The following is a 26,353-nucleotide window of genomic DNA, read 5'->3' as shown; positions in this document are numbered from 1 at the left end:
CTAACCAAACGTCTCCTACTTAAACTCAACTTCGGAAGCGTGTCACTGATACACCCCGTGTATGTGACTAGCATCGAAATCGAACGAATGCTGATTGGGAGTGATTTAATTGACCGTTTGGTACCACTAATGGATTGGAAAACCAATCAAATCTGGTCACAAATACCTATGCCTACTCCGTTGACTTCGCCGCATTCTTCCAAGGCTACCTGCCTTACATTGTGCAACGACGAGGGTCCGACGTCAGCATCTGACGCAAACCCTGTGAACTTGGCCATGAGTCCGCCATTTGTGGCAAAGGACAATGTGAGTTCGACTCGGAACTTAACCGAACATGTGGTTTTCTTGTGCGGCTTGGGTGATTCACCAGCCGACACTTACCGCCCTCCTCTGATAGGGGGCGTGTGCCTAAACGGCACTATGGCTGAGGATACCAGGCTGGCCACCTGGTCAGAAAAATCAGCAATCAGTTTGGAAATGTTCAACGAAATTTCGAAAACGGCTAACTGCCATCCCCTTGTGCCGAAAACGTTTAGATTTCCACTGGGAACGACTCCCCAGACAACACACCGCAATAGGGGTGTGTGCGCTATCGATCCGCATTGGAACCAAGGAATTATCCCACTACCTACTGGTTGTCGCGGACCTCCCACATACAGTCTATGTGGGAGTGGACATTTTGGTAAGATTGGGTGTTAAACTTGATACCATACACCAAGTTCTTTGGTCTTTGGCGCAGCCAAACCAACATGCCTTGTCTTTCGACCCGGTGCGAATGGCTTCCGGGCAGACTATTCCTGAAGCTTGCAAGACGATAACTGAGTCCGCCATGTTGATACCGGCAAGAACCACAGAGGTTTCTGTAAGACTGAACCTGGCGCCCGGATACCGGATGGAAGGCACCACTGCTTTCTTCCAACCCTCTCCAAAACTATTCGACTTGGGGCTAACTATCAATGGTAACCCACTGTTGGAACTAACCGCTAGATCCACTTACCTCCTGGTACAAAATCTGACTCAAGCGGATATTTCCATTCCTCGGCACACTCAGCTAGGAACATTGACCGATTACGCCTTCCATGATTTTGAACTAGTTGTTCCTGTGATTGGGCCTCTTCCGTCCTCCCTAGACCTAGATGGCGAGGGAGGTACGCTGTTTACTTGTCAGTCAAAAGCAATAGCACTAACTCCCGTATTGCCACTGGACGACACATCGGCATTCCGGCTGGATGCCGATCCTGACAGCAACCTGTTAATATACTCCATCGTCACGGAGGATGATATTGCGTCTCCTCCTGCATGCGAAGTACACTCTTGTGAGAAAACAACCGATGACTCTTCCAAAGGTGACGTGCCGTCACCACCCGATGAAGACCTGTACAATGTCGCCGAACCATATCCTGGTTTCCATGCACAGGTAATACAACTACTGTCGGAGGCTGATGCTCTTGTCAATGACACTGAACGCCATCAGTTGAGAGAGTTGTTTAACAAACACAGTGAGATCTGGTCGACAGACTCGCTGGATTGCGGGGTTACGGGTATCCATGTGGTGCGTATTCCTACGCCACCCGGAGCAACTCCTACGTTCGTTAGACAATACAAAATCCCGCTCGCAGCATACGCAGCAGTACAAGAGATTATCGATTCCTTATTAGCTAAACGGATAATCAGGGAATGTAACAGTACGTACAGCGCTCCCGTGTGGCCCGTTCTGAAACCAACGGGTAAATGGCGTCTTACCATTGACTATAGACAACTCAACAAACTGGTTCCGTTGTCTCGTTGGCCAATGACACAGCTCGACCAAGAGTTGCCAAAGGTGGCAAACGCCAAGTACTTCTCCACAGTCGACGTGGCAAATGGTTTCTGGACCATGACAGTCGACCCGCGTGACCAACACAAGTTGGCTTTCTCTTTCTCGAACAAGCTCTTCACGTTCAATCGTTGCCCATTCGGGTATGCGAACTCCCCCTCAGAGTTCAACATCTTCCTGCACAAGGCGATGCCAGACGCAGCCTCTAGGATGACGATAATTTACGTGGACGACGTTCTCATGAGAAGTGAGACTTGGTCACATCACCTCAATGAAATGGACCACGTTCTCACCCAACTCGGGACTGCAGGGGCTAAGTTGGCCATCATGAAAGGACAATGGTGCAGGACCAAGGTAAACTACGTTGGGCTTCTGGTGGGTGCCGAGGGCATCCTGCCACAGTCTAACCGAATCCGAGCAGTCCGCAACATCAAAACACCTACAAACCTTCACGAGGTGCGCAGCTTCTTGGGAGTATGTAATTACTCCCGTCAATTCATCGAAAACTACGCCGACTTGTCAAAACCGTTGACTCACCTTCTTCAGAAAGACACCCCATTCGTTTGGGATGTCACTCACAACGAAGCGGTGGCTTCCTTGAAAAACCTGCTTTGCGAGGCACCCTGCCTGGTATACCCCAACAAAGACAAGACATTCTTTTTGGAAGTCGGTTTCTCAGAGCACTGCCTTAGCGCTGGGTTGTACCAAAAATACGACCAAGACAAACGTGTGGTTGCTTACGCGAGCAAAACACTCAACCCCGCCGAACACAAATACTCAGACTGCGAAAAAGCGCTGCTGTCGACAGTCTGGGCGATCAAACACTTCACCAGTTATGTCGGCGGACAAAAGGTGATCATAGAAACATGTCACCAGCCTGTGACTTTTCTGAAAAGCCAACGAATCCGTGAGGGTGCTGTACACAACAGCAGGATAGCGGCTTGGCTCATGACGCTGCAGAGCCATGATGTAGTAATCAACTACGCAAAAGCAAAGAACCTGCCTTTGGGCAGTGCTTTGGCGGTGTGTCAACACTGTGGTGACGATGAAACCGACTCCGGACCACCCCCGCGTGACATCGCTCCGCCATTGCCTTCGAACCATCACTATTTCGAAGAGAACGTGTGTCTCGACATGCCGATGGCATTTGTAGATGGCTGTTCTTACCGCCATCTAGACCACTTGCAAGCTGGGGTGGGATTGGTATGGCACAACGACATTCTGTGCAAACCACTTCAATTTCAGCTTGGCAACAAGACCAGCCAGTTTGCAGAAGTGGCTGGCGTGCTGATCACCCTGCAAACAGCGGTGAAACACGGATTGGCAGAACTGGCGATCTGCACCGACTCTAACTACGCGAGACTCACCTTCTTATGCCACTTGCCGTTTTGGAAACAAAAGCACATGACTACTTCAAGTGGTAAAGAGGTGAAAAACAAAGAGCTCATTCTAGCTTGTGATGATCTCATCACCAAACACGACATACAGGTGTATTGGAAGAAAGTCAAGGGACACTCCAAATCACCTGGTCGTGACAAACTTGGCAACGACCATGCTGACAGCATGGCGAAATCTGGTGCAATTCACGGCACCCCTTGGGTGTTTGCTGCTCGAGACGAAAAACCCACTGAGGAAGCTATGGTGTCTGCGGTAACGCGTAGCCATGTAGCACCACGGAAAACGTCGTCGCACAAACATAATGTGTTGCTAACGCATTCATTCATGAATGGCGACCTGGTAGCAATGCAACACCAAGATGAGTCCCTCGCCACTTTGATGGCATTCCTGTCGGATCCTGTCAACCACCCAGTGTCCGAACTGGCTTTGGCAGGTTCACACGACTTGCGTTCGCTGTACGCAACTAAACAGCACCTCACACTTGTAGATGACCTATTGGTGTATGTTTCAGAAACCGACACCGCTCGAAGGTGGGTGGTTCCTAAAACACAGAGGGGGATAATGATAGCTCATGCCCACGACGAGCCATGTGGAGGCCATAGGGGGGTCAAGGCTACATGTGAAACATTGCGACAGGTGGCCCACTGGCCTCACATGGAACAAGACGTGGCACGATACGTGAGGGGGTGTCTAGTTTGCTGCCAGTTTCAACCCACCAAGCCACTTCACAGAGCACCCCTGCAACGCACGGGTGTGTCTTACCCCTGGAGCTCGATCCAGATCGACTGGGTCGGCCCAGTTGCCAGGTCTGCCAGAGGCAACAAGTACCTCCTCACAGTGACTTGCGCATTCACAAAGTGGGTGGAGTGCCTGCCGGCGACCAATGACACAGCGGAAACCACTGCCGTTCTTTTGCTAAACCACGTTTTCAGTCGTTTCGGCCTGCCAGGAGAAACCGTGGACAGCGACAGAGGAACCCACTTTTCGGCAGCTGTAATGACCGAACTGTGGAAGCTCCTGGGAGTCAAAGCTAAACTCCACATCGCGTACCACCCTAAGAACTCGGGGGGGTAGACCAGAGCAAACAATCAATTGTCAGAATCTTGAGGAAATATGTGGCAGCCAACCACAAAGATTGGGACCTCAAACTCCCATTGGTACTGATGGCAATCAGAGCCACACGCAACAAGTCTACGGGAATGACACCCTTTGAGATGATGACGGGCTTGCAAATTACCCTTCCTCTGCATCTCCTGTACCAACCGGGAGATGTCGCCGCAGCCACCGCCTACACGGCTCATCAATACGTGACCGACTTGCGGAACCATCTCCAGACTACCTTTGCGTATGCTCAAGGACAATTGGAAAGAAGTGCAGAAGGTGACAAGACCTATTACGACAAAAAAGCCTCACACCAGGTGTTCGAGGTCGGAGATAAGGTGTGGTACTACATATACACCAAACCCGCGGGCGTCGCAACAAAGTTCCTGCCCCACTGGACGGGGCCACACGAGATTGTGGTGAAGCTATCACCTGTAGCTTACCAGATCAAAATCAGCAAAGGTCGACAAACCGCCACATTAAAGTGGGTCCACCGGAACCAAATCAAGTTGTACACTCCCCCCATGGGAATAGAAGGGGTGCTAGCCAGCACCGAATAGATAAAAACCCTAGCAAAAAAACCAGAGGTACTAAGAAAATTCTTAAGTACCCTCAGCTGATCCCTTCCAGGAGACCAGTACGTTGCACCTAATATCTTTTATTCTCTTCCCAGCTACCAGATATACATCTGTTGTCACTAGTGATATCGTCCTGCGCTGTACTGATTAAAAATAAGAAAAACAGAAAAAAATAGTTGTCAAAACAATTTTTGTTTACGAATACAAATAACTGAAATAATCCAACAATCTCTGATTATGCGTTTCTGTAGGATGGAGTTCCTTTGGATGATCCTGACACTCTGCGCCCTGGTCAAAACCAACCCAGCAGACGTAATCACGAACGGACCCCCTACGGGAATCGTTCTCCGCGACGATCCAGGACTCCTCATAACTAACTGCAGAGTACACACGCAGAGGGTATATGTCCGCCTAGATGCAGAGAATGTGTACCGCCAACACATTCCACCTGCGGCGCATTTGAGTTGGGCCGGGGCTGACTGGACCAGCCAGGCAATTAAGCACGCCCAGCTAGACACTGCCCATATGTTGGCCCAACTCCAAAAGTTCACAGTAACCCAGTCAGAACTAGCTGAGCCCAGGCGAGAAAAACGATTCGTCGGGGCGCTACTATCGATAGGGGCAGCCGTAGGGTCACTATTTGCCCTAGGTACCACTGCCGTCAACGCAGTCAGTCTAGCCACAGTCAAGAGGAATGTTAGGGAGATTACTGAAGAGATGCCACTTATCCAGCAGCAGATGAAGGCACAGGCCCTTAGGTTGCAACATGTGGGAAAGTCTCTCCAGGACACTATTCTGGTGGTCAACACACACGCTACTCTCCTGAACAAAACTATCCTGTCTGTAGGAAAGCTAGCAGAGGTCATGAACCATGACTATGCCCATGTCCAATTGGTTCGATTGTTACTGGAGGATTTTCTCCGTGAAGTTAGCTCTTCTATGGACCACTTGGCCATGAATAGAATCCCCTCATATCTAGTGCCCCTCTCAATGGTGCACGACATATTGACCTCAGCTACTTCAACCACACTAAGGCCGTTACAATCACATTTGGCCTATAGTCTGGGGTCGGCCATCCCAATACACGTTGATGTTGATCGTAATGAAGTGGGTTTTCTACTGACGCTGCCGGTTGTTGAACTGGAGAATATCTATAGATTGAAAACGGTTCTCAATGTAGGATTTTGGCGCGACAGTACCCACGTAAAGATTGCCACGCCCCCAGTTGTAGCTTACCAGGAAAACAACCCAGATTTCTATCTCACCCCTAACCTGCTAATGTGTACTCTAACCAAAGATGTCCACTACCTTTGTCCTAGCAAACCATTTGTCAGGGATAACACTGAGCGTCTTTGTGGTATTAAAGCTATCACCAGCGAAGAACGCTGTAGAGTCAAACTAACAGCCAGGGATGGGGCCACCACCACACAAGTGGAGGTGGTAGGGAACCGATGGTTGGTCAACACACCGTTCGCGTCCGCCACTATGACTTACGAACGCCATGACTCCATCACCCAATTAAACCTCCCCAACCAGACTGTTTTTGTTACGGTACCAGAGGGGGCGATTATTCACGTAGACGACCTCGCTCTATACCACCTTCCCGACGACCGGATAGACACAGAGATTGAAATGCCGGACGCTTTTGCTAAACGTTCCCTTGAGTTACCACAAGCCATTCAATACCAAATCCAGTACGAGGGACCCGTGACTGTCGATCTTAGCGTACTGGATGAGGCACTGTTAGTCAACCCGACTGACTACAGACCAAAAGATTGGTCTGTCGCCCGCTCTTGGACGGTGCCGGACAGTATCCTGACTGTTACCATGATCCTTGGTCTCATTTCCCTTGGCGTGTGCACCTACTACGTACACAGGCGCACACGTGCAATGGAAGACCTAATGAGGTCTTATACTAGGATCACCCGTGGGACAGAAGCGATCCCGATTTTTGGAAAGGTGGCAATGGATCCGGAAACCCTCTTACAGGGCCCAGTCCCAGCCTCCTCTCCCGAACTCGCTAGGTCAGCCCAGTAATGTCCCTAATGTAAGCTTGGCCTTCAGGGGCCAAGTTTTTCCAAGTGCCTTAACTACCCACCTGCAAGTAGGATCAACCTAGACATGACATTAGAGACAATGCCATGATAGAGCTATTTAGCCAAGGCCTTGGACATATATAGAACATAGTCCATATTAGATGATTAAGGTGTGGTAGACATATTTTGTATACTTTTATGTTTTTATTCCAATTTTTCGTTTCATTACCTTTGACACTTAGGAAGCCTTAGAGCCAAGACACCGCTCCTTTGGGGAGGAAATGTAATGATGTATTGCCTGAGTGTTGTGCGTTATTAACGTCTGCCAAGTTACTGCCTAGGTCCACTAACCGGGATAACCGGACGACGGGCCGGAACACAGAGCCACTGCCAGACCTCCTTGATCCATTCTGGTGGTGATCCACAGCTTGTGGAAAGCCTACCAGGGGGAACCACTAAAAGGGGGGGGGGGCTGCTCTGATGATCCACAGACCAGGACATCCGATGGTCATTCTTATGGTGGGTTGCAACATGCAGAATCATTCCAAGTTGAACCTACCAGAGGGGGACTGTCATGACTGTCCTGATCAGGTCAGGGTACAGGAGACCACCACCCTACAGATTATCTCCCAAACCCCCAACAGAGGAGGAGAGATCTAGGGGTCTGAAGATGTGGGGGTTTTATGACACCTCATGCCCATAATACAGAGAAATTCCTTTGTCCTAACAATGGAGAACTGGCCTCAGAACCTTAAACATGCAATAAAGGAACTTTGGAACAATGGTTTCCGTCAGCCACAATGGTGGTTATGACGAAAAGTGGAATATTAAAATGTATGTAACTTTGGTATTTGTTTTTAAAGGTTAAGAGATGACGTTATTATGAAAACATTGTACCTTTAAGAGTTTTCCCAGTATATGCCTGATGTTTATACATTGTACGCTGTTTGGAAAATATCCAAATCAAACAGAATGTTTTGATAAAGATGAAATGTGAAGTTAGTGTCTAAAATCAGATTTTTAGCCAAATCTAAGCCTTGCCCCCTGTACTTGGTCCGCCCAGAGAATCGCCCTAAAGGCTGTTACGCCCACTTCTGACCCGAGGGTATAAGACAGGAGAGTGAAGAATTAACATAGTAGACTATTGACCCCAAGCTGCAGCGAAGGTCTAACAAAGTCGACGAACCCCAAAACGAAACACAAGGTTGAAGACAAAGAAATATTTTTCTACACGAGCTACGGACGAGTAGCTGTGTCTAAGCGGGTGAATTCAAGCCGAACCACCCAGCCTCCACTCTCCATTGAATCGTGGTATCGACACCATTCGAGCCGAAGCTGTGAGCTCTGAGCTACAGAGCTGTCTGTCCTCAGAAGACCCCTTTCCTATCAAGGGTAAGGATCAGACCACTTAGCCAAGAAGGACACTGACATCGTGAGGACAACCAGAGAGTTGCGCCGGAGAACTTCGTCATTTAGAAGCCTAAACGACCCACGCGGAGCTTCCCACCTGAGAACTACAACACGTAATTACATCATTATATTCTGACCCATAAGAGCGGCAGTTCGGGGCAAGGCTAATTTTAAATAAGCATGGCTGACAAATGAACCCAAATGTATATTTCTCTCGTGTACTTCCTTTCTTTCTCTCTCTTTAAAATCCCCATTTTGGGTAACAAGCGCCATAGTGTGTTGGCCCGTTATACTAAGTCCTAATCAATAGCTAGACTGTGTTTTGTGTATGTGCATTTTTATCATCATTTTAGCTTGCTAGTAAATAAATAATCAACTAAGATTGGTGTGGTAAATTCAGTGGTAAAGCCCGGGTCCGTGCAGATTCCCGGATTATACGACTTTCAGATTATGAGACTGTAGAGGAAACTGATTAATTTAGCGACTGTTGTAATCGATATTCTGATATCCTTTGAGTTAATTTGGGAAATAGAAACTCAATCAAAACAATGTTCCCATGGTGCCCCAGGTTAATGAGTTAATAATTGCTTGATTCATTGCTTAATTCATTTAATCACGTAATTATAAACCGTTAATCATTCGATGAGCAACAGTCGTCACATTAACTAATACAACGTCACGACAATGTCAAACGTTGTTTAAAATCAATCTTTATGGTATTTCTAACGTAGAATTGCGATAATATTCCAAGCGGACAATAGCGTATTCATTCAAGGAGAAAAAGAAGGAACAGTGGTTCTCGCGGGACCGCGCATATCCAATCCCTTTGTTGCCAGGCAGTCCACTCAGTAACTGAGCTCCTATTATCTGCCCAGTGACAGGAGAATGCTGAAACAACTTTATGAAGGCTTTTGACAGCCAATGGAAGCCTTAGGAAGTGCAACGTAACCCCACAGACACTGTAGTTTCGAAAAGGACTAGAAAGAAGAAGTACAATTCTCAGATCCTCCACTTCCTGGTTGACTTTTTCTCAGGTTTTTGCCTGCCATATGAGTTATGTTATACTCACAGACACCATTCAAACAGTTTTAGAAACTTCAGTATTTTCTATCCAAATCTACTACTAATATGCATATTCTAGTTTCTGGGCCAGAGTAGTAACCAAATTAATTTGGATACGTTTTTCATCCGGCCGTGAAAATACTGCCCCCTATCCTCAACAGGTTATTGTGAAAAACTGAGTTTAAATGTTTTTGGCTAAGGTGTATGTAAACTTCCGACTTCAACTGTACGTATTCTGTATGATGTACGTTCAGAGTTCTAAACACTTAAAACACCAGTCAAACACCTGGTTGAATCAGTCATAATAAATGGGCTGTATGTAGGGGTGTATAAATGTATCTATCTACACATTAAACACTGAGACCTGTTGGGGTGTATAAATGTATCTAACAACACATTAAACACTGAGACCTGTTGGGGTGTATAAATGTTCCAGTGGTGTTGAAGGTCTTCACTGCAGTAGACTGGATCAGCTCCTCTGTCCCTCACTCATCTCTCTCTCCTCTCTCTTTACCTAGTGACCCTGTTCATCAGAACATCATGGTGGGTGGAAAAAGATGCTCTCTTCAGCAGCGGTGAATAACCACAACCCTGTCAGTCCATCTCTTTACTTCTCATTTCTCTTATCTTCTCTCTCCCCCCTTCCCTTTTCACACCAACACACTTATCTTTAGACGCTGTGGCCTTGACCTCCATCAACAGCATCAGCAACAGAGAGGTGTGAAGTTTCCACAACAGAGTTAGTCAGTTTATCTATTTTTTTTTTAAAATCTTTATTTTAACAGGGAAACAGACTGAGACCTGGATCTCTTTTACGGCTGTGCCCTGTGTAAACATGTTGACATGTACAGTTTTAGGCATACAGACAAGAACATTTCAAACATACAAAACAAAGACACAATTCAACAGAAACAATCACAGACAACATCATATTGATCCTGCATAACATTTTTGAAATGGGCAAGGGACACCAGTGTGTCTAACTTAAGTTGGATCTGCAGTTTGTTCCATAAATAAGGTGCAAAGGAACTGAAGGCAGTCCTACCCAACTCTGTGGAGACCGCAGAAGTCTCTAATGTAATCCACATCTGTGATCTGGTTTTAAAATTAGTATATCTAGTGGAAATTAATGATCATATATATGGAGGTAGTTTTAAAAGAAGTGCTTTATAAATAAACAAGAGAGCATGTTGCTCTCACCTCACAGATAGAGAGGCCCAACCCACATGTTGATATAGGATACAGTGATTTGTTTTGTAACTATCACCTGTGATAAACCTGAGTGCACAATGGTAAATAGCATCCAGTGGTTTTAATGTGTTTGCCGATGCATGCATATAGATAATATCACCATAATCTAAAACGGACATAAAAGTAGCCTGCACAATTTGTTTTCTATTTACAGAGGACAGACAAGCCCTGTTTCTGTAAAGGAACCCTATCTTGAATTTAAGCTTTTTTCCCAATTCAGTAACATGTTTTTTAAAAGAAAGCCTATCATCTAACCATACCCCTAAGTATTTATATGCAGAGACCTGTTTGATTTGAGTACCATCCAAGCTAGTGATTACAAAAGTGTTTCTAAAAGAGTTTAGACCTAGAAAAAAACATGACATTTGTTTTCTTAGTGTTTAAAACAAGTTTAAGCTGTAAAAGAGACCCCTGTAGTATCCTAAAATCAGACTCCAACTGCATTAAAGCTTGGTCCGCTGTTGGAGCAATAGAGTACATCAATGTGTCATCTGCATATAAATGGAATTTACAATATCTGACATCACCAATGTTGTTTATATAAAGTGAGAACAATAGTGGGCCAATTATTGAACCCTGAGGGACCCCTTTAAGTAACTGTAAGGGGTCAGACTTGACCCCGTCGACCATGACGGCCTGAGTCCTATCTTTAAGATAGTCATAAAACCATCGGCAGGCATCAGTACTTGTCTTTAGACGCTGCAGCCCTGACCTCCATCAACAGAGTTAGAGTCAGTTTATCATGAGAACATACAGAAACCACTGACTGGAACCAGCTGACAGTATCAGTTGTAAAGGCTTCATTACTACTAACAGAAGGAAAGTTGAAGTGTTATGTCCATGATGAATAATGTAAACATTTTAATGTGTTTTTATATTGAGCTGCTTTGTTAAATTCTGTTTGTTCATGTGAAATTGTAAATTGTATTTTTCTACAATGTCATTGTGGGTGTTTACCTTGAGCAACAACATTGAATGGTTACCAACTAGTCAAATAAAGCTTCCTAAAATGTGTCAGTTTGTCACTTTCATGAGTTTAGAGTAATAACATGTTCCACTAATGAAGACATTGTCTTTAACCTCTCTGGGCTAGCAACAGCCAGACTAATCCTGTGGCGCGATATTCAAATACCTTAGAAATCCTATTACTTCAATTTCTCAAACATATGACTATTTTACACCATTTTAAAGACAAGACTCTCGTTAATCTAACCACACTGTCCGATTTCAAAAAGGCTCAGCAGAGTACCCAGCCAGAAATAATCAGACACCCATTTTTCAAGCTAGCATATAATGTCACAAAAACCCAGAAGACAGCTAAATGCAGCACTAACCTTTGATGATCTTCATCAGATGACAACCCTAGGACATTATGTTATACAATACATGCATGTTTTGTTCAATCAAGTTCATATTTATATCAAAAAACAGCTTTTTACATTAGCATGTGACGTTCAGAACTAGCATACCCCCCGCAAACTTCCGATGAATTTACTAACAATTTACTAAATTACTCACGATAAACGTTCACAAAAAGCATAACAATTATTTTAAGAATTATAGATACAGAACTCCTCTATGTACTCGATATGTCCGATTTTAAAATAGCTTTTTGGTGAAAGCACATTTTGCAATATTCTGAGTACATAGCCCGGCATCACAGGGCTAGCTATTTAGACACCCAGCAAGTTTAGCCTTCACCAAAATCAGATTTACTATTAGAAAAGTTTGATTACCTTTGGTGTTCTTCGTCAGAATGCACTCCCAGGACTTCTACTTCAATAACAAATGTTGGTTTGGTCCCAAATAATCCATCGTTATATCCAAACAGCGGCATTTTGTTCGTGCGTTCTAGACACTATCCGAAACGTAAATAAGGGTTACGAGCATGGCGCATTTCGTGACAAAAAAAATTCTAAATTTTCCACTACCGTACTTCGAAGCATGTCAACCGCTGTTTAAAATCAATTTTTATGCCCTTTTTCTCGTAAAAAAGCAATAATATTCCAACCGGGACGAACCTGTATACGTTCAAAACGAAAGAAAGTCAAAATGGAGTCGACCCGCGCACGCCCGTGCACACACCTCCATTTTCTTTGTCCACTGATAGACCACTTAGCAAAGGCGCTAATGTGTTTCAGCCTGGGGCTCCAAAGCCACGATTCAAATTTCTGGCGCCTTCTGAGAGCCTATGGGAGCGTTAGAAAATTTCACGTCATGCCAGAGATCCCCTGTTTTGGTTAGAGATGACAAAGAAGGCCATGAAATGGTCAGAGAGAGCGCTTCCTGTACAGAATCTTCTCAGGTTTTGGCCTGCCAAATGAGTTCTGTTATACTCACAGACACCATTCAAACAGTTTTAGAAACTTTGGAGTGTTTTCTATCCAAAGCTAATAATTATATGCATATTCTAGTTTCTGGGCAGGAGTAATAATCAGATTAAATTGGGTACGTTTTTTATCCGGCCGTGCAAATACTGCCCCCTATCCCCAACAGGCTAATCTAGTGGAGTAATAACATGTTCCACTACTGAAGACATTGGCTCTAATCTAGGTTGGGCCTTCAGATTTCTAGAACATGAACAACTAAGGAAGAATGTTTCACTTCTCTCAGTGACTTCTCTAACCCCAAACCCCGGCCTGGTCTCATTGGTCTTTTTCGCAAGCATTCCCCGAAGTCTGGCGATATCGTGCCTCTGGGTTTAAAAATGTCTGGTGGATATTAGCACCATCTGAGAAGGTTTGAATCCTAAGCAACCTGCCAACACATTGTTTGAAGTACAATAGACCAACATAGCTACCGTAGTAGGTGAAATCTGTGTGCTGGAAAACCTTGGTAGAGCATGGGTTTAGAAGGCATTGTGGTGCTCATGTGAATTTCCTTTCTTTGACATTACGCTCATAATGCAAATAGTCTGGGAAGCCATTTGATTACATGTTCAGGAGTCTTAAAGCTTGGGGGTAAAAACTGTTGAGAAGCCTTTTTGTCCTAGACTTGGCACTCCGGTACTGCTTGCCATGCAGTAATAGAGAGAACTGTCTATGACTGGGGTTGCTGGGGTCTTTGACAATTGTTAGGGCCTTCCTCTGGTACCGCCTGGTGTAGAGGTCCTGGATGGCAGGCAGCTTAGCCCCAGTGATGTACTGAGCCGTACGCACTACCCTTTGTAGTGCCTTGCGGTCAGAGGCCGAGCAATTGCCGTACAAGGCAGTGATGCAACCAGTCAAGATGCTCTCGATGTTGCAGCTGTAGAACCTTTTGAGAATCTCAGGACCCATGCCAAATATTTTTAGTTTCCTGAGGGGGAATAGGCTTTGTTATGCCCTCTTCACGACTGTCTTGGTGTGTTTGGACAATTCTAGTTTGTTGTTGATGTGGACACCAAGGAACTTGAAGCTCTCAACCTGCTCCACTACAGCCCTGTCGATGAGAATGAGGGCATGCTAGGTCCTCCTTTTCCTGTAGTCCACAATCATCTCCTTAGTCTTGGTTACGTTGAGGGATAGGTTGTTATTCTGGCACCACCCGGCCAGGTCTCTGACCTCCTCCATATAGGCTGCCTCGTCGTTGTCGGTGATCAGGCCTAGCACTGTTGTGTCGTCTGCAAACGTAATGATGGTGTTGGAGTCGTGCCTGGCCATGCAGTCGTGGGTGAACAGGGAGTACAGGAGGGGACTGAGCACGCACCCCTGGGGAGCTCAAGTTTTGAGGATCAGCGTGGCAGATGTGTTGCTACCTACCCTCACCACCTGGGGGCGGCCCATCAGGAAGTCCAGGATCCAGTTGCAGAAGAAGGTGTTTAGTCACAGGATCCTTAGCTTAGTGATGAGCTTTGAGAGTACTATGGTATTGAACGCTGAGCTGTAGTCAATGAATAGCATTCTCACATAAGTGTTCCTTTTGTCCTGGTGGGAAAGGGCAGTGTGGAGTGCAATAGAGATTGCATCATCTGTGGATCTGTTTGGGCGGTATGCAAATTGGAGTGAGTCTAGGGTTTCTGGGATAATGGTGTTGATGTGAGCCATTACCAACCTTTCAAAGCACTTCATGGCTACGGACCTGAGTGCTATGGGTCTGTAGTGATTTAGGCAGGTTGCCTTTGTGTTCTTGGGCACAGGGACTAAGGTGGTCTGCTTGAAACATGTTGGTATAACAGACTCAATCAGGGACATGTTGAAAATGTCAGTGAAGACACTTGCCAGTTGGTCAGCACATGCCCGGAGCACACGTCCTGGGAATCCGTCTGGCCCCACAGCCTTGTGTATGTTGACCTGTTTAAAGGTCTTACTCACATCGGCTATGGAGAGCGTGATCACACAATCGTCCAGAACAGCTGATGCTCTTATGCATGCCTCAGTGTTGCTTGCCTCGAAGCGAGCATCGAAGTGGTTTAGCTCGTCTGGCAGTCTCGTGTCACTGGGCAGCTCGCAGCTGTGCTTCCCTTTGTAGTCTGTAATAATTTGCAAGCCCTGCCACATAAGACGAGCGTCAGAGCCGGTGTAGTATGATTCAATCTTAGCCCTGTATTGATGCTTTGCCTGTTTGATGGTTCGTCGCAGGGCATAGCGGGATTTCTTGTAAGCTTCCGGGTTAGAGTCCCGCACGTTGAAGCGGCAGCTCTACCCTTTAGCTCAGTGCAAATGTTGCCTGTAATCCATGGCTTCTGGTTGGGGTATGTACGTACAGTCACTGTGGGGACGACGTCCTCGATGCACTTATTGATAAAGCCACTAACTGATGTGGTGTACTCCTCAATGCGATCGGAAGAATCCCGGAACATGTTCCAGTCTGTGATAGCAAAACAGTCCTGTAGTTTAGCATCTGAGAGTTGTGTTCAGATTTACCAAATGGAGGGCGAGGGAGAACTTTGTACGCGTCTCTGTGTGTGGAGTAAAGGCAATCTAGAATTTTAGCAAAAGTAAAAGTTGTCAAAATATACATTTTATAAATATAAATACAGATACCCAAAAAAACTACTTAAGTAGTACTTTAAAGTATTTTTAGTTAAGTAATTTACATCACTGGACTTAAAAGGAACATTGTTACACATGAAAACCTAACATGACAATATTGAAACTGTAATGACACCTAGTGGACACCAAGAGAAACTACACCACACACACAAACACAATAACTTTAAAACAGATGCATGCTTTATATATTGTTCTTTTTTATTAGCTAAATATGTCCAATCAAGGAGACATTTCAAAAGTCGGAATGTAAAGCACAAACGCCTGGAAAGTTCTTCAAAAGCAGCTGTAGTGAGTGAAGTATCTTGAGGTTACCTGAAATAGGTCAAAGCATATATTAGATAGAACTCAACAACATCTTCGACACAGACACAAGTTACCTGCTATATATGGGCAACAGGATTAACACAGAGAGAACTTGGCAAAATACATTGTATGTTTCTGTAGTACGAGTAGGCTGTTGTGTACAAGCCACCTAGCTAATAAAATATTGGAGCTGTCATGTAGTTACATTTTAACCAAAGCAATAGAGTTCACCGGCAAATGCAGACACACCTGAAATAATAACTAAACCAACGAACAGGAATTGCTTGTAGGCGACCAGAATAAGGACAGACATTTTTCTAAATAAATGTTGTCAGTGAAAAAAGTAATTCAACAGCCCACTCCCTGCCCGGTATCTTATTCTGCTGCTATACAACTTTGTATGGGTTGTTTGTTGGCAACCTTGTTATTTACAAAGTTTTTGGAGCAGATTCCTGTTGGATGAAGGAACATACAGAGGGCGAGGTCGTTGTCACCGCAGGACCCTGAGATGGCGGAAGCTGAAGTGTCGTTTGAAGCTGAAAGCGCGTCGAGTACAGTTAGCTAGAAAGATAAGTGGACAACAGGGAAGTCCAACAATGGAACAAAAAGGGCTAAAATTGTTGTGTAAAATGAGTCGGATGAATCGTTCCTTGTTGGAATACGTTTTTTTGGACAAAGATGTTTATTTGGGAAACCCTTTTGAAGTCACGAGGATGGTGAAGAAGTGTTGGGAAAGTGAATGAAGTCTATTACTAGCCTGTTCAACCTCTTTCGTATCGTCTGAGATTCCCAAAGATTGGAAAGCTGCCGCGGTCATCCCTCTCTTCAGAGGGAGAGACACACTAGACCCAAACTCTCATAGACCTATATCCATCCTGCCCTGCCTTTCTAAAATCTTCAAAAGCCAAGTTAACAAACAGATCACACCTCAGCCACGCTCAAGGTCCTAAATGATAGCATAACCACCATCGATAAAAGACAGTACTGTGCAGCAGTCTTCATCGACCTGGCCAAGGCTCTGTCAATCACCGCCTTCTTATCGGCATACTCAATACCCTTGGCTTCTCAAATGACTGCCTCGCCTGGTTCAACAACTACTTCTCAGATAGAGTTCAGTGTGTCAAATCGGAGGGCCTGTTATCCGGTCCTGTAGAAGTCTCTAGGGAGGTGCCACAGGGTTCAATTCTCGGGCCAACACTTTTCTCTGTATATATCAATGATGTCGCTATTGCTGCTGGTGATTCTCTGATCCACCTCTACGCAGATGACACCATTCTGGAAACATCTGGCCCTTCTTTGGCCACGGTGTTAACTAGCCTCTCTGGGATAGGCGTGCCGCTAGCAACCCACCTCGACAATTCCCGTGAAATTGCAGGAAAAAGGAGAGGAACAACAGGCGCACGCACATTTTTTTTTGCCTCCAACACTCTACTCAGCAAACTGGATGTAGTCACGTTTTGTCACCAAAGCCCCATATACTACCCCCACTGCAACCTGTATGCTCTTGTTGTCTGGCCCTTGCTACATATTTGTCGCCAAACACACTGGCTCCAGGTCATCTATAAGTCTTTGCTAGGTAAAGCCCCGCCTTATCTCAGCTCACTGGTCACCATAGCAACACCCACCCGTAGCACGCGCTGCAGCAGGTTTATTTCACTGGTCATCCCCAAAGCCAACACTTCCTTTGGCTGCTTTTCCTTCCAATTTCTCTGCTGCCAATGACTGGAACGAATTGCAACAATCACTGAAGCTGGAGTCTTATATCTCCCTCTCTAACTTTAACATTTCGTTACTGATAGTTTGAATGGATTAATTTTTAAATCCTTATTACCCCGCTGTACAGTAGGTGGCAGAATGCACATATCATTGTTGTGTTGTAGGTCAAAACATTTGTCTCCGTCTGGGCTGGAGAGGGAAGATTCACGCAGGTGAAAAAGATGGCGGAAGCAGATGATGAGGTGGATTCTGAATCTAATGGTGGTAGAATCAAGGAGAAGTGGAGTCCAAAAGAAAGGAGAAAGGAACAAAGTAGAGAAGACAGAGAAGAGAATGTTACTTCGTATCTTGTAGGAGTACGGTTTGTAAATGAGGAGCAGCTGAACCAATTACCAATCTGGAGGAATCCATTTGAGGTATCCAAACTGTTGGAGAGAGTTCTGGGTAGAGTGAGGATCACTGGAGGCTGACTTGTTTAGATTTTTTGTGCTTCTGAGGAACAGAAGAAATCTGTGTTGCGTCTCACCAGTTTGAAGTGTCATGTTTCTTAGGAAAAGGGCACCTCTCAAGGGGGTAATATCTGGAGTCTAGTGGGAAGTCGATGTTGAAGAGATTAAAAATATTTCCTGGAGTGATTGATGCACGGCGGATGAATCGCATGGTGAATGAAGAAAAAGTGAAGAGTTTCTGTTCTTTTGTTTTTTGATATGGAGTCTCTCCAGTGCAGTTGTGGTATATTAACTACAGAGTCAGAGCATTTATCCCAAGACCAACGCAGTGGGATCACTGTAAAGCTTTTGGTCATATAACAAGTGTTGGCAGAAGGGAGAAGTCGAGATGTCCAAGTTGTGGAAAGGACCATATTATGTGTTATAAAAGTGATGAACATGTGACATGTTGTAATTGTGGTGGGAACCATGAAGCCACGTCTTCCTAATGCTCCACAAGGGGGAAACAGAATGAGGTGGCCAAAGCCAGGGCTGTCCAGAGCATTGCAGCAGCTGGGAAAAGGGTAGAGGGGTTGAATGGTACATCAGAAGAGCCCATGGTAGTGGATAGGCCTACACTGCAGGATGCAGACATTTTAAAGGTTAAGAAGGTGGACTTTGTGGTTTTTATGGCTATGGTGATTAACTTCTTTGGGCTATGTGGGACGTTAGCGTGCCACCTGTGGCGCACCCTATCAACAGCAGGTGCATTTCAAGAGCGGCAAATTTGAAAGCAAATAAATGTCAAAATTCAAGTTTTTCAAACATACAACTATCTGGCACCCTTTGAAAGATAAACATCTCCTTAATCTAACCACGTTTTCCGATTTCAAAAAAGGTTTTACGGCGAAAGCATAAAGTTAGGTTATGTTAGGAGAGTACATTGACAATAGCTGTGTGTAGTGTATTGTCAATTCAAAGACAGGCGTCACCAAAAGCATAAAATCAGCTAAAATTATGCACTAACCTTTTACAATCTCCATCAGATGACACTCCTAGGACATTATGTTAGACAATGCATGCATTTTTAGTTCTATCAAGTTCATATTTATATCTAAAAACAGTGTTTTACTATGGCGTTGATGTTCAGGAAATCGTTTCCCTCCAATACCGGCAGTCAAGTCATCACAACAAAATAATTAATTAATATTAGAAAACATTGGTAAAATATTATATTGTCATTCAAAGAATTATAGATTTACATCTCTTGAACGCAATGGACTTGCCAGATTTAAAATTAACCTTACTGGGAAATCACACTTTGCAATAATCTGAGCACTGCGCTAGAAAAATACGCATTGCGATACAGACTAACCGCCATGTTGGAGAGATCTAAAATCGAAAATACTATGTAAATAATCCATTACCTTTGATTCTCTTCATCAGATGTCACTTCCAAAGAATCCCAGGTCCATAACGAATGTAGTTTTGTTCAAAAAAGCTCATCATTTATGTCCAAAAACCTCCGTGTTGTAGCACATGATCTAAGCCAGCCGGACTTCACTTCACTTCCCGAACGGAAAAAATATATTTCCGTTCGTTCAAACATGTCAAACGTTGTATCGCATAAATCATTAGGGCCTTTTTTAACCAGAACATGAATAAAATTCAAGGCGGACCATTGGGTTCTCTTTTAAAACGTTTCGGAATGAGAGTACCCACCATCAAATCGCACGCCAGGTGTCTAATGGGCCATCGCCGTTCCAACGCTCTTCTTCAGTCAGATCTCACTGTAGAACACTCAAAACACTTTGTAAAGGCTGGTGACATCTTGTGGAAGCAATAGGAAGTGCCACAATATTCCTCAGCCCCTTTGTTTTTCAATGGCATAGGCTCAAAGTCAATTCAACACATCAGGTATCCACTTCCTGTCAGAATCTGTCTCAGGGTTTTGCCTGCCAAATGAGTTCTGTTATACTCACAGACACCATTCAAACAGTTTTAGAAACTTTAGGGTGTTTTCTATCCATATATAATAAGTATATGCATATTCTAGTTACTGGGTAGGTGTAGGAGGCAGTTAAAAATGGGCACATATTTTTTCCAAAATTCTCAATGCTGCCCCCTAGCCCGTAGAGGTTAATGGCACTGCCAAGGTGGAGAGAAGGTCCAGGAAAATTGAAATCATTGTGGATGTGGCGGAGCGGTTTCTGGGACTGAAAGATTTCTCAGCGAAGGAGTTACATGGAATATTAGCACAAGCCGTTCCACCCTCTCAGGTCCTAGAGCCGGACCACCCTCTCAGGCCCGAGAGCCGTACCACCCTCTCAGGTCCTAGAGCCGGACCACCCTCTCAGGTCCCAGAGCTGGACCACCCTCTCAGGTCCTAGAGCCGTACCACCCTCTCAGGTCCTAGAGCCGTACCACCCTCTCAGGCCCTAGAGCCGTACCACCCTCTCAGGCCCTAGAGCCGGACCACCCTCTCAGGCCCCAGAGCCTGAAAAGGGAGATATGGAGAACTACAAGAAGGAAGAAGTGGGAGTTTGTTTGTTTTGGCAATGTACTATTTTATTAGGATGGATTAAGTTAGTTTCACTATTACGTATGGATTTTACATTTTGGAGTTTCAAACCGTCAATTTGGTGGCGACAATACACATTGGGGACATGAGCAGAACTCTGGAAGGGGAAAATGGAGTCCCTAGAGAAAGCAAGTCCAAGATGGGTGTCAGGGATGGAGCAGCAGTATTAACAAAAGGAGACTTGAACGTGGAAAACGGAGAAGATGAGGAGGGAAAAGAGAGGGAGAAGAGGTCTAAGAGAGGGAGGGAAGAAGAGGGGGAGCTTAAGGCGGATAAAAATGGTGGAAAAAAGGGAGATGGTTTGTTAAAGAAGAATGGTAGGAAGTGTAAGCAGAGGGAGCTGAAGACAGGAGGAGAAATGGAAGTGAATGAGGGTGAAGTATCGGAGGTGGTCGGTGTAGTAAAGTTATCAGAGACCGAGGTATGACCGAGGATCAGGAAAAAGATGAGTCTGTGACAGTAGGAGTGAAGTTTATGGAAAAAGTGGACTCTTGCCTTTTGGCTGATCCATTTGTGGTTTCACGGTGGGTGAAAAAAGAGTTGGGTCATGTGGAGTCGGTGAGGGTAACCAGAAGTGGTCTAGTGATAATTGTTTGTGTTTCTGTTGGGCAGAGGAAGAATGCGCTCGAAGTAAAATTAATGAGGGCAAGAAATGTGAATTGTTTCTTTCTCAAGAAAAGGGCACCAATGAAAGGAGTGATAACTGGGGTAGCAGTAAATAGAAAAGTTGACCAGCTGAGGGGAAAGAGTCCCAGTGTATGTGATGCTCGTCGTTTGATGCAACGCAGACAGGGTGGGGAGAGTGGGGAAACAGAAGAGTCATTGTCTGTTATTTTGAGTTTTGAAGTTGAGTCTTTGCCTGACAAGGTGAAGTTAGGATATATAAGTTATCCTGTTCGATCATATGTTCCGAATACATTACTATGTTACAGGTGTCCAGCTTATGGGCATGTGGCAGCAGTGTGTAGGAGGGAGGGTCCAAGGTGTGAGAAATGTGCAGAAGGGCACGAGACAAAGGAATGTGTAGCATCAGGGAAAGTAGTGGTATGTGTTAATTGTAGGGGTGCACATGGAGCTGGGGATCAGAAATGTCCCGTGAGAGAGAGGCAGGTTGAGGATTCCAGGGTTATAGTAGCGCAAAAGTTGTCATATGCTGAGGCAGTGAAGAGAGTAGAGGAAAATGGGTTAACCTCTCTGGCGCAGGTGGGACGAATTCGTCCCACCTGCGTAACAGCCACTTAAATCCAGTGGCGCGATTTTTGAAATGTTTGAAATACTATTACTTCAATTTCTCAAACATATGACTATTTTACAGCTATTTAAAGACAAGACTCTCGTTAATCTAACCACACTGTCCGATTTCAAAAAGGCTTTACAACGAAAGCAAAACATTAGATTATGTCAGGAGAGTGCCCAGCCAGAAATAATCAGACACCCATTTTTCAAGCTAGCATATGATGTCACAAAAACCCAAATCACAGCTAAATGCAGCACTAACCTTTTATGATCTTCATCAGATGACACACCTAGGACATTATGTTATACAATACATGCATGTCTGTTCAATCAAGTTCATATTTATATCAAAAAACAGCTTTTTACATTAGCATGTGACGTTCAGAAAAAGCATACCCCCCGCAAACTTCCGGGGAATTTACTAACAGTTTGCTAAATTACTCACGATAAACGTTCACAAAAAGCATAACAATTATTTTAAGAATTATAGATACATTACTCCTCTATGCACTCGATATGTCAGATTTTAAAATAGCTTTTCGGATGAAGCACATTTTGCAATATTCTAAGTACATAGCCCAGCCATCACGGGCTAGCTATTTAGACACCCGGCAAGTTTAGCCTTCACCAAAATCACATTTCCTATAAGAAAAATGTTATTACCTTTCCTGTTCTTCGTCAGAATGCACTCCCAGGACTTCTACTTCAATAACAAATGTAGGTTTGGTCCCAAATAATCCATCGTTATGTTCCATCAGCCACGTTTTGTTCATGCGTTCTAGACACTATCAGAATACTTAATCACGGTCACGAGCATGGCGCATGGCGTGACAAAAAATGTCTAAATACTCCATTACCGTACTTCGAAGCATGTCAACCGCTGTTTAAAACCAATTTTTATGCCATTTATCTCGTAGAAAAGCGATAATATTCCGACCGGGAATCTGCAATGAGCCTAAACAGCCGAATGAAATTTCTCCACGGGGGCGAATCGTGCACGCGCCTCATTCAATGACCCTCTGATCGGCCACTTACCAAAGGCGATAATCTGTTTCAGCCAGAGGCCGCCTCGTCATCGTTCAGGTTTTTCCCGGGTTCTGAGAGCCTATTGGAGCCCTAGGAATTGTCACGTTACAGCTAAGATCCTTACTCTTCAATAAACAGATGCAAGACGCACGACTCCTTGTCAGACAGGCCACTTCCTGCATGAAACCTTGTCAGGTTTTTGCCTGCCATAGGAGTTCTGTTATACTCACAGACACCATTCAAACAGTTTTAGAAACTTTAGGGTGTTTTCTATCCAAACCTGAACAATAATATGCATATTCTAGCTTCTGAGTTGGTGTAGGAGGCAGTTAAAAATGGGCACATATTTTTTCCAAAATTCTCAATACTGCCCCCTATCCCAAACAGGTTAGATTAGTGAGTATAGTGTTAGATGGTAGGGTATTTATTCAGTACATCTTTTTCAAGTAAAGTATAAGGGAGTTGTACTCCAGGCTAGTAGGTGGCGGTAATGCAACAAATTGGATGCCAACCGCCGTTAAACCTCAGAAGAAGAAGCACATTGTTGGGAACGTCGTTAGACGGAAAAGGAAGAACGTCATTATACGGAAGAGGAAGGAAAGTGTGTATGAAACTAAAATCGCTAGTAGCAACCAGCATCAAACGTAACATTTCTTGTCAAATGGATATCATTTCTCGTTATGGTTTGTAGTTATGCTGGTTTATGTAGCTAACGTTAACTAGTTAACTGGGTCAGCATGTCATTACGTTAACTAGTTAACTGGGTCAGCATGTCATTACGTTAACTAGTAATGTTGACATTATGGTCAACTGTGGCTCCCGAGTGGTGCAGCGGTCTAAGGCACTGCATTTCAGTGCGTCACTACAGACCCTGGTTCGGTTCCAGGCTGCATCACATCTGGCCGTGTTTAGGAGTCCCAGAGGGTGGCGCACAATTGGCCCAGCGTCGTCCGGGTTTTAGCCCGTGTAGGCCGTCATTGTAAATAAGAATTTGTTATTAACTGACTTGTCTAGTTAAATAAAAGTTGCAAAAAATGACAATTTCCGGTGACACAGTAGCCAGCTAGCTCTGCAGACCCTGTTCTACTTCAGTAGCCAGCTAGCTCTGCAGACCCTGTTCTACTTCAGTAGCCAGCTAGTTCTGCAGACCCTGTTCTACTTCAGTAGCCAGCTAGCTCTGCAGACCCTGTTCTACTTCAGTAGCCAGCTAGCTCTGCAGACCCTGTTCTACTTCTAGGAAACCTGCTGTTAATTGCATGTTGTTCAGTGATTCTGTTTTATTGATCAACGAACGTGAAATACAATGTTTCTTAGATTGTAGGATGGCCGGAGTATCAAGTGTATGAGTGTGTCCTCATTGCACCTCTGTTATTTGATGTCGCACCTCAAATGATGAGCTGGTGGACTGAGACCAGATGGGGGGTGGAATAGGTGGTGACATGACAGTGTGTTATCAGAGGACTGAGACCAGATGGGGGGTGTAATAGGTGGTGACATGGCAGTGTCTTATCAGAGGACTGAGACCAGATGGGGGGGTGTAATAGGTGGTGACATGACAGTGTGTTATCAGAGGACTGAGACCAGATGGGGGGGTGTAATAGGTGGTGACATGACAGTGTGTTATCAGAGGACTGAGACCAGATGGGGGGGTGAAATAGGTGGTGACATGACAGTGTGTTGTCAGAGGACTGAGACCAGATGGGGCGTGTAATAGGTGGTGACATGACAGTGTGTTATCAGAGGACTGAGACCAGATGGGGGGTGAAATAGGTGGTGACGTGAGGGTGGGTATAATTTGTGGAACGCTCCAACAGGAATCTGTTCCAAAAACTTTGTAAATATCAAGGTTGCCAACAAACAACTCAAACAAAGTCGTATAACGGTAGAATGAGATACCGGGTAGGAAGTGAACAATATAATAGTGTTTTTCAACCACCATGTTTATTCTGAAAAATGTCTCTCTTCGTTCTGGTAGCCTCCACCATTCCTCGTTCGTTGGTTTAGTTATTATTTCCGGTGTTCCTGCATTCGCCAGGTGAACTCTGTTGCGCCTCAATTAGGGAATCGCTATGGTTGAAATGTATCTAATGACTGCCAGCCCCAGTATTTTATTAGCTAGGTGGCTTGGACACAATTGTTACCCATGATACTGTATACACCAGCCTACTCGTACTACAGAAACATACATTGTATTTTGCCAAGTTCTCTCTGTGTTAATCCTGTTGCCCAAATATAGCAGGTAACTTGTGTCTGTGTCGATGTTGTTTAGTTCAAGGTGCCTAGTTAAATAAAGATTAAATAAATTAGAACATATAAAATATATGCTTTGACCTATTCCAGGTAAGCTAAAGATGCTTGATTCACTACAGCTGCTTTTGAAGAACTTTCCAGTCGTTTGTGCTTTACATTCCGACTCTACATTCCGACTCTACACTCTACATTCCGACTCTACATTCCGACTCTACATTCTGACTTTACATTCCGACTCTACATTCCGACTCTACATTCCGACTCTACATTCCGACTCTACATTCTGACTTTTGAACGTCTGTTTATTGGACATATATATTAGTGTTTAATAAAAAGAGCAACGTATGTAAAGCATCCCATCTGTTTTAAGGTAACAGTTTGTGTGATGTAGTTCCTCTTGATGTCCACTAGGTGTCAGCACAGTTTCAATAATGTCACACCAGGTTACTACATGTTTTCATGTTGTGAATACTACATGTGTAGACCTTACAGTGAAATGCTGACTTACAAGCCCTTAACCAACAATTTAGTTTTAAGAAAAATATGTTAAGTAAAAAATAAGAAATATAAGTAACAAATAATTAAAGAGCAGCAGTAAAATCAAAATAGCGAGGCTCTATACATGGGGTACCGGTTAGTCGAGGTAATTGAGGTGTTCCTTTCAAGTCCAGTGGTGTAAATTACTTAACAAAAATGTATTTAAACTACTCCACTACATTCCGTTTATGTATCTGGTTATTTTGTATCTGTACTTTTACTCTTTCTGTTTCTTTACAACTTTATATTTTACTTCACTACATTTCTAAATACAATAATGTATTTTTTACTCCATACAGTTTCCCTGGCACACAAAAGTACTTGTTTCATTTCGAATGCTGAGCCGGACAGGAAAATGGTCCAATTCACTCACTAAACAGAGAACATCCCTGGTCGTCTCTACTGCCTCTGATCTGGAGGACTCACTAAACAGAGAACATCCCTGGTCATCCCTACTGCCTCTGATCTGGAGGACTCACTAAACAGAGAACATCCCTGGTCATCCCTACTGCCTCTGATCTGGAGGACTCACTAAACAGAGAACATCCCTGGTCATCCCTACTGTCTCTGATCTGGAGGACTCACTAAACAGAGAACATCCCTGGTCATCCCTACTGCCTCTGATCTGGAGGACTCACTAAACACATGCTT

General features: G+C 44.5%; 1 long non-coding RNA gene across 1 annotated transcript in view; it reads left to right on the top strand.

Annotated features, from left to right (window-relative positions):
- LOC115194794 (uncharacterized) overlaps positions 1–26,047 on the top strand; it is a 162,948-nt gene extending 136,901 nt beyond the window's left edge. The window contains exon 2 of the long non-coding RNA XR_003878488.1: positions 26,002–26,047. This is a non-coding gene — a long non-coding RNA (uncharacterized LOC115194794). The remainder of the gene's footprint in view (positions 1–26,001) is intronic.
- The last annotated feature ends 306 nt before the right edge of the window (positions 26,048–26,353 follow it).

The sequence above is a fragment of the Salmo trutta genome, chromosome 5 (assembly GCF_901001165.1).
Source record: "Salmo trutta chromosome 5, fSalTru1.1, whole genome shotgun sequence".
NCBI lineage: Eukaryota > Metazoa > Chordata > Actinopteri > Salmoniformes > Salmonidae > Salmo > Salmo trutta.
The sequence above is the reverse complement of the archived record's forward strand: the minus strand, read 5'-3'. Positions and strand labels throughout refer to the sequence as shown.